This window comes from Diuraphis noxia, unplaced genomic scaffold, assembly GCF_037042655.1.
Source record: "Diuraphis noxia isolate RWA-SAM2 unplaced genomic scaffold, SU_Dnox_SAM2 contig0001, whole genome shotgun sequence".
Lineage (NCBI taxonomy): Eukaryota > Metazoa > Arthropoda > Insecta > Hemiptera > Aphididae > Diuraphis > Diuraphis noxia.
The window spans coordinates 107,471,722-107,487,623 of NW_028301711.1; positions in this window are offsets into that span (position 1 = coordinate 107,471,722).

The window sequence follows — 15,902 nt, forward strand, 5'->3', positions numbered from 1 at the left end:
TCAAAATTTTTTTACGACCTTTTATATACACCCAAATGTATTGTAAAGACGTGTTTTAGATGTAAAATTATGTGAACTTAACGATAAAAATATAAAAAGTATGATTAGTTCAATGCAAATGACTTTATACGATATTTAGCGGATTCATCACCTGTTTTTCAAAATTTTTTTACGACCTTTTATATACACCCAAATGTATTGTAAAGACGTGTTTTAGATGTAAAATTATGTGAACTTAACGTTAAAAATATAAAAAGTGTGATTAGGTTAATACAAATGACTTTAAACGATATTTAGCGGAATTATCACCAGTTTTTACCAAATTTTTTCCCAAATTTTTTTTATATTTTTTGTATTCACCCAAATGTATTGTAAATACGTTTTTTAGATGTAAAATAATGTGAACTTAACGTTAAAAATATAAAAAGTATGAATAGTTTAATAGAAATGACTTAAGACGATATTTAGCGGATTCATCACCTGTTTTTCAAAATTTTTTTACGACCTTTTATATACACCCAAATGTATTGTAAAGACGTGTTTTAGATGTAAAATTATGTGAACTTAACGATAAAAATATAAAAAGTATGATTAGTTCAATGCAAATGACTTTATACGATATTTAGCGGAATTATCACCAGTTTTTACCAAATTCTTTCCCAAATTTTTTTTCTATTTTTTGTATTCACCCAAATGTATTGTAAATACGTTTTTTAGATGTAAAATAATGTGAACTTAACGTTAAAAATATAAAAAGTATGATTAGTTCAATGCAAATGACTTTAAACGATATTTAGCGGAATTATCACCATTTTTTACCAAATTTTTTCCCAAATTTGTTTTCTATTATTTGTATTCACCCAAATGTATTGTAATTACGTTTTTTAGATGTAAAATAATGTGAACTTAACGTTAAAAATATAAAAAGTATGATTAGTTTAATAGAAATGACTTTAGACGATATTTAGCGGAATTATCACCTTTTTTTACCAAATTTTTTCTCAAATTTTTTTTCTATTTATTGTTTTCACCCAAATGTATTGTAAATACGTTTTTTAGATGTAAAATTATGTGAACTTAACGATAAAAATATAAAAAGTATGATTAGTTTAATAGAAATGACTTAAGACGATATTTAGCGGATTCATCACCTGTTTTTCAAAATTTTTTTACGACCTTTTATATACACCCAAATGTATTGTAAAGACGTGTTTTAGATGTAAAAATATGTGAACTTAACGATAAAAATATAAAAAGTATGATTAGTTCAATACAAATGACTTTAAACGATATTTAGCGGAATTATCACCATTTTTTACCAAATTTTTTCCCAAATTTGTTTTCTATTATTTGTATTCACCCAAATGTATTGTAATTACGTTTTTTAGATGTAAAATAATGTGAACTTAACGTTAAAAATATAAAAAGTATGATTAGTTTAATACAAATGACTTTAAACGATATTTAGCGGAATTATCACCTTTTTTTACCAAATTTTTTCTCAAATTTTTTTTCTATTTTTTGTTTTCACCCAAATGTATTGTAAATACGTTTTGTAGATGTAAAATAATGTGAACTTAACGTTAAAAATATAAAAAGTATGATTAGTTTAATACAAATGACTTAAGACGATATTTAGCGGATTCATCACCTGTTTTTCAAAATTTTTTTACGACCTTTTATATACACCCAAATGTATTGTAAAGACGTGTTTTAGATGTAAAATTATGTGAACTTAACGATAAAAATATAAAAAGTATGATTAGTTTAATAGAAATGACTTAAGACGATATTTAGCGGATTCATCACCTGTTTTTCAAAATTTTTTTACGACCTTTTATATACACCCAAATGTATTGTAAAGACGTGTTTTAGATGTAAAATTATGTGAACTTAACGTTAAAAATATAAAAAGTGTGATTAGGTTAATAAAAATGACTTTAAACGATATTTAGCGGAATTATCACCAGTTTTTACCAAATTTTTTCCCAAATTTTTTTTATATTTTTTGTATTCACCCAAATGTATTGTAAATACGTTTTTTAGATGTAAAATAATGTGAACTTAACGTTAAAAATATAAAAAGTATGATTAGTTTAATAGAAATGACTTAAGACGATATTTAGCGGATTCATCACCTGTTTTTCAAAATTTTTTTACGACCTTTTATATACACCCAAATGTATTGTAAAGACGTGTTTTAGATGTAAAATTATGTGAACTTAACGATAAAAATATAAAAAGTATGATTAGTTCAATACAAATGACTTTAAACGATATTTAGCGGAATTATCACCATTTTTTACCAAATTTTTTCCCAAATTTTTTTTCTATTTTTTGGATTCACCCAAATGTATTGTAAATACGTGTTTTAGATGTAAAATAATATGAACTTAACGTTAAAAATATAAAAAGTATGATTAGTTTAATAGAAATGACTTAAGACGATATTTAGCGGATTCATCACCTGTTTTTCAAAATTTTTTTACGACCTTTTATATCCACCCAAATGTATTGTAAAGACGTGTTTTAGATGTAAAATTATGTGAACTTAACGATAAAAATATAAAAAGTATGATTAGTTCAATACAAATGACTTTAAACGATATTTAGCGGAATTATCACTATTTTTTACCAAATTTTTTCCCAAATTTTTTTTCTATTTTTTGTATTCATCCAAATGTATTGTAAATACGTGTTTTAGATTTAAAATAATGTTAAGTTAACGATAAAAATATAAAAAGTATGATTAGTTCAATACAAATGACTTTAATCGATATTTAGCGGAATTATCACCATTTTTTCCCAAATTTTTTTTCTATTTTTTGTATTCACCCAAATGTATTGTAAATACGTTTTTTAGATGTAAAATAATGTGAACTTAACGTTAAAAATATAAAAAGTATGATTAGTTTAATAGAAATGACTGAAGACGATATTTAGCGGATTCATCACCTGTTTTTCAAAATTTTTTTACGACCTTTTATATTCACCCAAATGTATTGTAAAGACGTGTTTTAGATGTAAAATTATGTGAACTTAACGATGAAACTATAAAAAGTATGATTAGTTCAATACAAATGACTTTAAACGATATTTAGCGGAATTATCACTATTTTTTACCAAATTTTTTCCCAAATTTTTTTTCTATTTTTTTTATTCACCCAAATGTATTGTAAATACGTGTTTGAGATGTAAAATAATATGAACTTAACGTTAAAAATATAAAAAGTATGATTAGTTTAATAGAAATGACTTAAGACGATATTTAGCGGATTCATCGCCTGTTTTTCAAAATTTTTTTACGACCTTTTATATCCACCCAAATGTATTGTAAAGACGTGTTTTAGATGTAAAATTATGTGAACTTAACGATAAAAATATAAAAAGTATGATTAGTTCAATACAAATGACTTTAAACGATATTTAGCGGAATTATCACTATTTTTTACCAAATTTTTTCCCAAATTTTTTTTCTATTTTTTTTATTCACCCAAATGTATTGTAAATACGTGTTTTAGATGTAAAATTATGTGAACTTAACGATAAAAATATAAAAAGTATAATTAGTTCAATACAAATGACTTTAAACGATATTTAGCGGAATTATCACCATTTTTTACCAAATTTTTTCTCAAATTTTTTTTCTATTTTTTGTATTCACCCAAATGTATTGTAAAGACGTGTTTTAGATGTAAAATTATGTGAACTTAACGATAAAAATATAAAAAGTATGATTAGTTCAATACAAATGACTTTAAACGATATTTAGCGGAATTATCACTATTTTTTACCAAATTTTTTTTCTATTTTTTGTATTCATCCAAATGTATTGTAAATACGTGTTTTAGATTTAAAATAATGTTAAGTTAACGATAAAAATATAAAAAGTATGATTAGTTCAATACAAATGACTTTAATCGATATTTAGCGGAATTATCACCATTTTTTCCCAAATTTTTTTTCTATTTTTTTTATTCACCCAAATGTATTGTAAATACGTGTTTTAGATGTAAAATAATATGAACTTAACGTTAAAAATATAAAAAGTATGATTAGTTTAATAGAAATGACTTAAGACGATATTTAGCGGATTCATCACCTGTTTTTCAAAATTTTTTTACGACCTTTTATATCCACCCAAATGTATTGTAAAGACGTGTTTTAGATGTAAAATTATGTGAACTTAACGATAAAAAGTATGATTAGTTCAATACAAATGACTTTAAACGATATTTAGCGGAATTATCACTATTTTTTACCAAATTTTTTCCCAAATTTTTTTTCTATTTTTTGTATTCATCCAAATGTATTGTAAATACGTGTTTTAGATTTAAAATAATGTTAAGTTAACGATAAAAATATAAAAAGTATGATTAGTTCAATACAAATGACTTTAATCGATATTTAGCGGAATTATCACCATTTTTTCCCAAATTTTTTTTCTATTTTTTGTATTCACCCAAATGTATTGTAAATACGTTTTTTAGATGTAAAATAATGTGAACTTAACGTTAAAAATATGAAAAGTATGATTAGTTTAATAGAAATGACTGAAGACGATATTTAGCGGATTCATCACCTGTTTTTCAAAATTTTTTTACGACCTTTTATATTCACCCAAATGTATTGTAAAGACGTGTTTTAGATGTAAAATTATGTGAACTTAACGATGAAACTATAAAAAGTATGATTAGTTCAATACAAATGACTTTAAACGATATTTAGCGGAATTATCACTATTTTTTACCAAATTTTTTCCCAAATTTTTTTTCTATTTTTTTTATTCACCCAAATGTATTGTAAATACGTGTTTGAGATGTAAAATAATATGAACTTAACGTTAAAAATATAAAAAGTATGATTAGTTTAATAGAAATGACTTAAGACGATATTTAGCGGATTCATCGCCTGTTTTTCAAAATTTTTTTACGACCTTTTATATCCACCCAAATGTATTGTAAAGACGTGTTTTAGATGTAAAATTATGTGAACTTAACGATAAAAATATAAAAAGTATGATTAGTTCAATACAAATGACTTTAAACGATATTTAGCGGAATTATCACTATTTTTTACCAAATTTTTTCCCAAATTTTTTTTCTATTTTTTTTATTCACCCAAATGTATTGTAAATACGTGTTTTAGATGTAAAATTATGTGAACTTAACGATAAAAATATAAAAAGTATAATTAGTTCAATACAAATGACTTTAAACGATATTTAGCGGAATTATCACCATTTTTTACCAAATTTTTTCTCAAATTTTTTTTCTATTTTTTGTATTCACCCAAATGTATTGTAAAGACGTGTTTTAGATGTAAAATTATGTGAACTTAACGATAAAAATATAAAAAGTATGATTAGTTCAATACAAATGACTTTAAACGATATTTAGCGGAATTATCACTATTTTTTACCAAATTTTTTTTCTATTTTTTGTATTCATCCAAATGTATTGTAAATACGTGTTTTAGATTTAAAATAATGTTAAGTTAACGATAAAAATATAAAAAGTATGATTAGTTCAATACAAATGACTTTAATCGATATTTAGCGGAATTATCACCATTTTTTCCCAAATTTTTTTTCTATTTTTTTTATTCACCCAAATGTATTGTAAATACGTGTTTTAGATGTAAAATAATATGAACTTAACGTTAAAAATATAAAAAGTATGATTAGTTTAATAGAAATGACTTAAGACGATATTTAGCGGATTCATCACCTGTTTTTCAAAATTTTTTTACGACCTTTTATATCCACCCAAATGTATTGTAAAGACGTGTTTTAGATGTAAAATTATGTGAACTTAACGATAAAAAGTATGATTAGTTCAATACAAATGACTTTAAACGATATTTAGCGGAATTATCACTATTTTTTACCAAATTTTTTCCCAAATTTTTTTTCTATTTTTTGTATTCATCCAAATGTATTGTAAATACGTGTTTTAGATTTAAAATAATGTTAAGTTAACGATAAAAATATAAAAAGTATGATTAGTTCAATACAAATGACTTTAATCGATATTTAGCGGAATTATCACCATTTTTTCCCAAATTTTTTTTCTATTTTTTGTATTCACCCAAATGTATTGTAAATACGTTTTTTAGATGTAAAATAATGTGAACTTAACGTTAAAAATATGAAAAGTATGATTAGTTTAATAGAAATGACTGAAGACGATATTTAGCGGATTCATCACCTGTTTTTCAAAATTTTTTTACGACCTTTTATATTCACCCAAATGTATTGTAAAGACGTGTTTTAGATGTAAAATTATGTGAACTTAACGATGAAACTATAAAAAGTATGATTAGTTCAATACAAATGACTTTAAACGATATTTAGCGGAATTATCACTATTTTTTACCAAATTTTTTCCCAAATTTTTTTTCTATTTTTTTTATTCACCCAAATGTATTGTAAATACGTGTTTTAGATGTAAAATAATATGAACTTAACGTTAAAAATATAAAAAGTATGATTAGTTTAATAGAAATGACTTAAGACGATATTTAGCGGATTCATCACCTGTTTTTCAAAATTTTTTTACGACCTTTTATATCCACCCAAATGTATTGTAAAGACGTGTTTTAGATGTAAAATTATGTGAACTTAACGATGAATCTATAAAAAGTATGATTAGTTCAATACAAATGACTTTAAACGATATTTAGCGGAATTATCACTATTTTTTACCAAATTTTTTCCCAAATTTTTTTTCTATTTTTTTTATTCACCCAAATGTATTGTAAATACGTGTTTTAGATGTAAAATAATATGAACTTAACGTTAAAAATATAAAAAGTATGATTAGTTTAATAAAAATGACTTAAGACGATATTTAGCGGATTCATCACCTGTTTTTCAAAATTTTTTTACGACCTTTTATATCCACCCAAATGTATTGTAAAGACGTGTTTTAGATGTAAAATTATGTGAACTTAACGATAAAAATATAAAAAGTATGATTAGTTCAATACAAATGACTTTAAACGATATTTAGCGGAATTATCACTATTTTTTACCAAATTTTTTCCCAAATTTTTTTTCTATTTTTTGTATTCATCCAAATGTATTGTAAATACGTGTTTTAGATTTAAAATAATGTTAAGTTAACGATAAAAATATAAAAAGTATGATTAGTTCAATACAAATGACTTTAAACGATATTTAGCGGAATTATCACTATTTTTTACCAAATTTTTTCCCAAATTTTTTTTCTATTTTTTGTATTCACCCAAATGTATTGTAAATACGTTTTTTAGATGTAAAATAATGTGAACTTAACGTTAAAAATATAAAAAGTATGATTAGTTTAATACAAATGACATTAAACGATATTTAGCGGAATTATCACTATTTTTTACCAAATTTTTTCCCAAATTTTTTTTCTATTTTTTTTATTCACCCAAATGTATTGTAAATACGTGTTTTAGATGTAAAATAATATGAACTTAACGTTAAAAATATAAAAAGTATGATTAGTTTAATAGAAATGACTTAAGACGATATTTAGCGAATTCATCACCTGTTTTTCAAAATTTTTTTACGACCTTTTATATCCACCCAAATGTATTGTAAAGACGTGTTTTAGATGTAAAATTATGTGAACTTAACGATAAAACTATAAAAAGTATGATTAGTTCAATACAAATGACTTTAAACGATATTTAGCGGAATTATCACTATTTTTTACCAAATTTTTTCCCAAATTTTTTTTCTATTTTTTTTATTCACCCAAATGTATTGTAAATACGTGTTTTAGATGTAAAATAATATGAACTTAACGTTAAAAATATAAAAAGTATGATTAGTTTAATAGAAATGACTTAAGACGATATTTAGCGGATTCATCACCTGTTTTTCAAAATTTTTTTACGACCTTTTATATCCACCCAAATGTATTGTAAAGACGTGTTTTAGATGTAAAATTATGTGAACTTAACGATAAAAATATAAAAAGTATGATTAGTTCAATACAAATGACTTTAAACGATATTTAGCGGAATTATCACTATTTTTTACCAAATTTTTTCCCAAATTTTTTTTCTATTTTTTTTATTCACCCAAATGTATTGTAAATACGTGTTTTAGATGTAAAATTATGTGAACTTAACGATAAAAATATAAAAAGTATAATTAGTTCAATACAAATGACTTTAAACGATATTTAGCGGAATTATCACCATTTTTTCTCAAATTTTTTTTCTATTTTTTGTATTCACCCAAATGTATTGTAAAGACGTGTTTTAGATGTAAAATTATGTGAACTTAACGATAAAAATATAAAAAGTATGATTAGTTCAATACAAATGACTTTAAACGATATTTAGCGGAATTATCACTATTTTTTACCAAATTTTTTCACAAATTTTTTTTCTATTTTTTTTATTCACCCAAATGTATTGTAAAGACGTGTTTTAGATGTAAAATTATGTGAACTTAACGATAAAACTATAAAAAGTATGATTAGTTCAATACAAATGACTTTAAACGATATTTAGCGGAATTATCACTATTTTTTACCAAATTTTTTCCCATATTTTTTTTCTATTTTTTTTATTCACCCAAATGTATTGTAAATACGTGTTTTAGATGTAAAATAATATGAACTTAACGTTAAAAATATAAAAAGTATGATTAGTTTAATAGAAATGACTTAAGACGATATTTAGCGGATTCATCACCTGTTTTTCAAAATTTTTTTACGACCTTTTATATCCACCCAAATGTATTGTAAAGACGTGTTTTAGATGTAAAATTATGTGAACTTAACGATAAAAATATAAAAAGTATGATTAGTTCAATACATATGACTTTAAACGATATTTAGCGGAATTATCACTATTTTTTACCAAATTTTTTCCCAAATTTTTTTTCTATTTTTTGTATTCATCCAAATGTATTGTAAATACGTGTTTTAGATTTAAAATAATGTTAAGTTAACGATAAAAATATAAAAAGTATGATTAGTTCAATACAAATGACTTTAATCGATATTTAGCGGAATTATCACCATTTTTTCCCAAATTTTTTTTCTATTTTTTGTATTCACCCAAATGTATTGTAAATACGTTTTTTAGATGTAAAATAATGTGAACTTAACGTTAAAAATATAAAAAGTATGATTAGTTTAATAGAAATGACTGAAAACGATATTTAGCGGATTCATCACCTGTTTTTCAAAATTTTTTTACGACCTTTTATATTCACCCAAATGTATTGTAAATACGTTTTTTAGATGTAAAATAACGTGAACTTAACGTTAAAAATATAAAAAGTATGATTAGTTTAATAGAAATGACTGAAAACGATATTTAGCGGATTCATCACCTGTTTTTCAAAATTTTTTTACGACCTTTTATATTCACCCAAATGTATTGTAAAGACGTGTTTTAGATGTAAAATTATGTGAACTTAACGATGAATCTATAAAAAGTATGATTAGTTCAATACAAATGACTTTAAACGATATTTAGCGGAATTATCACTATTTTTTACCAAATTTTTTCCCAAATTTTTTTTCTATTTTTTTTATTCACCCAAATGTATTGTAAATACGTGTTTTAGATGTAAAATAATATGAACTTAACGTTAAAAATATAAAAAGTATGATTAGTTTAATAGAAATGACTTAAGACGATATTTAGCGGATTCATCACCTGTTTTTCAAAATTTTTTTACGACCTTTTATATCCACCCAAATGTATTGTAAAGACGTGTTTTAGATTTAAAATAATGTTAAGTTAACGATAAAAATATAAAAAGTATGATTAGTTCAATACAAATGACTTTAAACGATATTTAGCGGAATTATCACTATTTTTTACCAAATTTTTTCCCAAATTTTTTTTCTATTTTTTGTATTCACCCAAATGTATTGTAAATACGTTTTTTAGATGTAAAATAATGTGAACTTAACGTTAAAAATATAAAAAGTATGATTAGTTTAATACAAATGACATTAAACGATATTTAGCGGAATTATCACTATTTTTTACCAAATTTTTTCCCAAATTTTTTTTCTATTTTTTTTATTCACCCAAATGTATTGTAAATACGTGTTTTAGATGTAAAATAATATGAACTTAACGTTAAAAATATAAAAAGTATGATTAGTTTAATAGAAATGACTTAAGACGATATTTAGCGAATTCATCACCTGTTTTTCAAAATTTTTTTACGACCTTTTATATCCACCCAAATGTATTGTAAAGACGTGTTTTAGATGTAAAATTATGTGAACTTAACGATAAAACTATAAAAAGTATGATTAGTTCAATACAAATGACTTTAAACGATATTTAGCGGAATTATCACTATTTTTTACCAAATTTTTTCCCAAATTTTTTTTCTATTTTTTTTATTCACCCAAATGTATTGTAAATACGTGTTTTAGATGTAAAATAATATGAACTTAACGTTAAAAATATAAAAAGTATGATTAGTTTAATAGAAATGACTTAAGACGATATTTAGCGGATTCATCACCTGTTTTTCAAAATTTTTTTACGACCTTTTATATCCACCCAAATGTATAGTAAAGACGTGTTTTAGATGTAAAATTATGTGAACTTAACGATAAAAATATAAAAAGTATGATTAGTTCAATACAAATGACTTTAAACGATATTTAGCGGAATTATCACTATTTTTTACCAAATTTTTTCCCAAATTTTTTTTCTATTTTTTGTATTCATCCAAATGTATTGTAAATACGTGTTTTAGATTTAAAATAATGTTAAGTTAACGATAAAAATATAAAAAGTATGATTAGTTCAATACAAATGACTTTAATCGATATTTAGCGGAATTATCACCATTTTTTCCCAAATTTTTTTTCTATTTTTTGTATTCACCCAAATGTATTGTAAATACGTTTTTTAGATGTAAAATAATGTGAACTTAACGTTAAAAATATAAAAAGTATGATTAGTTTAATAGAAATGACTGAAGACGATATTTAGCGGATTCATCACCTGTTTTTCAAAATTTTTTTACGACCTTTTATATTCACCCAAATGTATTGTAAAGACGTGTTTTAGATGTAAAATTATGTGAACTTAACGATGAATCTATAAAAAGTATGATTAGTTCAATACAAATGACTTTAAACGATATTTAGCGGAATTATCACTATTTTTTACCAAATTTTTTCCCAAATTTTTTTTCTATTTTTTTTATTCACCCAAATGTATTGTAAATACGTGTTTTAGATGTAAAATAATATGAACTTAACGTTAAAAATATAAAAAGTATGATTAGTTTAATAGAAATGACTTAAGACGATATTTAGCGGATTCATCACCTGTTTTTCAAAATTTTTTTACGACCTTTTATATCCACCCAAATGTATTGTAAAGACGTGTTTTAGATGTAAAATTATGTGAACTTAACGATAAAAATATAAAAAGTATGATTAGTTCAATACAAATGACTTTAAACGATATTTAGCGGAATTATCACTATTTTTTACCAAATTTTTTCCCAAATTTTTTTTCTATTTTTTTTATTCACCCAAATGTATTGTAAATACGTGTTTTAGATGTAAAATTATGTGAACTTAACGATAAAAATATAAAAAGTATAATTAGTTCAATACAAATGACTTTAAACGATATTTAGCGGAATTATCACCATTTTTTACCAAATTTTTTCTCAAATTTTTTTTCTATTTTTTGTATTCACCCAAATGTATTGTAAAGACGTGTTTTAGATGTAAAATTATGTGAACTTAACGATAAAAATATAAAAAGTATGATTAGTTCAATACAAATGACTTTAAACGATATTTAGCGGAATTATCACTATTTTTTACCAAATTTTTTTTCTATTTTTTGTATTCATCCAAATGTATTGTAAATACGTGTTTTAGATTTAAAATAATGTTAAGTTAACGATAAAAATATAAAAAGTATGATTAGTTCAATACAAATGACTTTAAACGATATTTAGCGGAATTATCACTATTTTTTACCAAATTTTTTCCCAAATTTTTTTTCTATTTTTTGTATTCACCCAAATGTATTGTAAATACGTTTTTTAGATGTAAAATAATGTGAACTTAACGTTAAAAATATAAAAAGTATGATTAGTTTAATACAAATGACATTAAACGATATTTAGCGGAATTATCACTATTTTTTACCAAATTTTTTCCCAAATTTTTTTTCTATTTTTTTTATTCACCCAAATGTATTGTAAATACGTGTTTTAGATGTAAAATAATATGAACTTAACGTTAAAAATATAAAAAGTATGATTAGTTTAATAGAAATGACTTAAGACGATATTTAGCGAATTCATCACCTGTTTTTCAAAATTTTTTTACGACCTTTTATATCCACCCAAATGTATTGTAAAGACGTGTTTTAGATGTAAAATTATGTGAACTTAACGATAAAACTATAAAAAGTATGATTAGTTCAATACAAATGACTTTAAACGATATTTAGCGGAATTATCACTATTTTTTACCAAATTTTTTCCCAAATTTTTTTTCTATTTTTTTTATTCACCCAAATGTATTGTAAATACGTGTTTTAGATGTAAAATAATATGAACTTAACGTTAAAAATATAAAAAGTATGATTAGTTTAATAGAAATGACTTAAGACGATATTTAGCGGATTCATCACCTGTTTTTCAAAATTTTTTTACGACCTTTTATATCCACCCAAATGTATTGTAAAGACGTGTTTTAGATGTAAAATTATGTGAACTTAACGATAAAAATATAAAAAGTATGATTAGTTCAATACAAATGACTTTAAACGATATTTAGCGGAATTATCACTATTTTTTACCAAATTTTTTCCCAAATTTTTTTTCTATTTTTTTTATTCACCCAAATGTATTGTAAATACGTGTTTTAGATGTAAAATTATGTGAACTTAACGATAAAAATATAAAAAGTATAATTAGTTCAATACAAATGACTTTAAACGATATTTAGCGGAATTATCACCATTTTTTCTCAAATTTTTTTTCTATTTTTTGTATTCACCCAAATGTATTGTAAAGACGTGTTTTAGATGTAAAATTATGTGAACTTAACGATAAAAATATAAAAAGTATGATTAGTTCAATACAAATGACTTTAAACGATATTTAGCGGAATTATCACTATTTTTTACCAAATTTTTTCACAAATTTTTTTTCTATTTTTTTTATTCACCCAAATGTATTGTAAAGACGTGTTTTAGATGTAAAATTATGTGAACTTAACGATAAAACTATAAAAAGTATGATTAGTTCAATACAAATGACTTTAAACGATATTTAGCGGAATTATCACTATTTTTTACCAAATTTTTTCCCATATTTTTTTTCTATTTTTTTTATTCACCCAAATGTATTGTAAATACGTGTTTTAGATGTAAAATAATATGAACTTAACGTTAAAAATATAAAAAGTATGATTAGTTTAATAGAAATGACTTAAGACGATATTTAGCGGATTCATCACCTGTTTTTCAAAATTTTTTTACGACCTTTTATATCCACCCAAATGTATTGTAAAGACGTGTTTTAGATGTAAAATTATGTGAACTTAACGATAAAAATATAAAAAGTATGATTAGTTCAATACATATGACTTTAAACGATATTTAGCGGAATTATCACTATTTTTTACCAAATTTTTTCCCAAATTTTTTTTCTATTTTTTGTATTCATCCAAATGTATTGTAAATACGTGTTTTAGATTTAAAATAATGTTAAGTTAACGATAAAAATATAAAAAGTATGATTAGTTCAATACAAATGACTTTAATCGATATTTAGCGGAATTATCACCATTTTTTCCCAAATTTTTTTTCTATTTTTTGTATTCACCCAAATGTATTGTAAATACGTTTTTTAGATGTAAAATAATGTGAACTTAACGTTAAAAATATAAAAAGTATGATTAGTTTAATAGAAATGACTGAAAACGATATTTAGCGGATTCATCACCTGTTTTTCAAAATTTTTTTACGACCTTTTATATTCACCCAAATGTATTGTAAATACGTTTTTTAGATGTAAAATAACGTGAACTTAACGTTAAAAATATAAAAAGTATGATTAGTTTAATAGAAATGACTGAAAACGATATTTAGCGGATTCATCACCTGTTTTTCAAAATTTTTTTACGACCTTTTATATTCACCCAAATGTATTGTAAAGACGTGTTTTAGATGTAAAATTATGTGAACTTAACGATGAATCTATAAAAAGTATGATTAGTTCAATACAAATGACTTTAAACGATATTTAGCGGAATTATCACTATTTTTTACCAAATTTTTTCCCAAATTTTTTTTCTATTTTTTTTATTCACCCAAATGTATTGTAAATACGTGTTTTAGATGTAAAATAATATGAACTTAACGTTAAAAATATAAAAAGTATGATTAGTTTAATAGAAATGACTTAAGACGATATTTAGCGGATTCATCACCTGTTTTTCAAAATTTTTTTACGACCTTTTATATCCACCCAAATGTATTGTAAAGACGTGTTTTAGATTTAAAATAATGTTAAGTTAACGATAAAAATATAAAAAGTATGATTAGTTCAATACAAATGACTTTAAACGATATTTAGCGGAATTATCACTATTTTTTACCAAATTTTTTCCCAAATTTTTTTTCTATTTTTTGTATTCACCCAAATGTATTGTAAATACGTTTTTTAGATGTAAAATAATGTGAACTTAACGTTAAAAATATAAAAAGTATGATTAGTTTAATACAAATGACATTAAACGATATTTAGCGGAATTATCACTATTTTTTACCAAATTTTTTCCCAAATTTTTTTTCTATTTTTTTTATTCACCCAAATGTATTGTAAATACGTGTTTTAGATGTAAAATAATATGAACTTAACGTTAAAAATATAAAAAGTATGATTAGTTTAATAGAAATGACTTAAGACGATATTTAGCGAATTCATCACCTGTTTTTCAAAATTTTTTTACGACCTTTTATATCCACCCAAATGTATTGTAAAGACGTGTTTTAGATGTAAAATTATGTGAACTTAACGATAAAACTATAAAAAGTATGATTAGTTCAATACAAATGACTTTAAACGATATTTAGCGGAATTATCACTATTTTTTACCAAATTTTTTCCCAAATTTTTTTTCTATTTTTTTTATTCACCCAAATGTATTGTAAATACGTGTTTTAGATGTAAAATAATATGAACTTAACGTTAAAAATATAAAAAGTATGATTAGTTTAATAGAAATGACTTAAGACGATATTTAGCGGATTCATCACCTGTTTTTCAAAATTTTTTTACGACCTTTTATATCCACCCAAATGTATAGTAAAGACGTGTTTTAGATGTAAAATTATGTGAACTTAACGATAAAAATATAAAAAGTATGATTAGTTCAATACAAATGACTTTAAACGATATTTAGCGGAATTATCACTATTTTTTACCAAATTTTTTCCCAAATTTTTTTTCTATTTTTTGTATTCATCCAAATGTATTGTAAATACGTGTTTTAGATTTAAAATAATGTTAAGTTAACGATAAAAATATAAAAAGTATGATTAGTTCAATACAAATGACTTTAATCGATATTTAGCGGAATTATCACCATTTTTTCCCAAATTTTTTTTCTATTTTTTGTATTCACCCAAATGTATTGTAAATACGTTTTTTAGATGTAAAATAATGTGAACTTAACGTTAAAAATATAAAAAGTATGATTAGTTTAATACAAATGACATTAAACGATATTTAGCGGAATTATCACTATTTTTTACCAAATTTTTTCCCAAATTTTTTTTCTATTTTTTTTATTCACCCAAATGTATTGTAAATACGTGTTTTAGATGTAAAATAATATGAACTTAACGTTAAAAATATAAAAAGTATGATTAGTTTA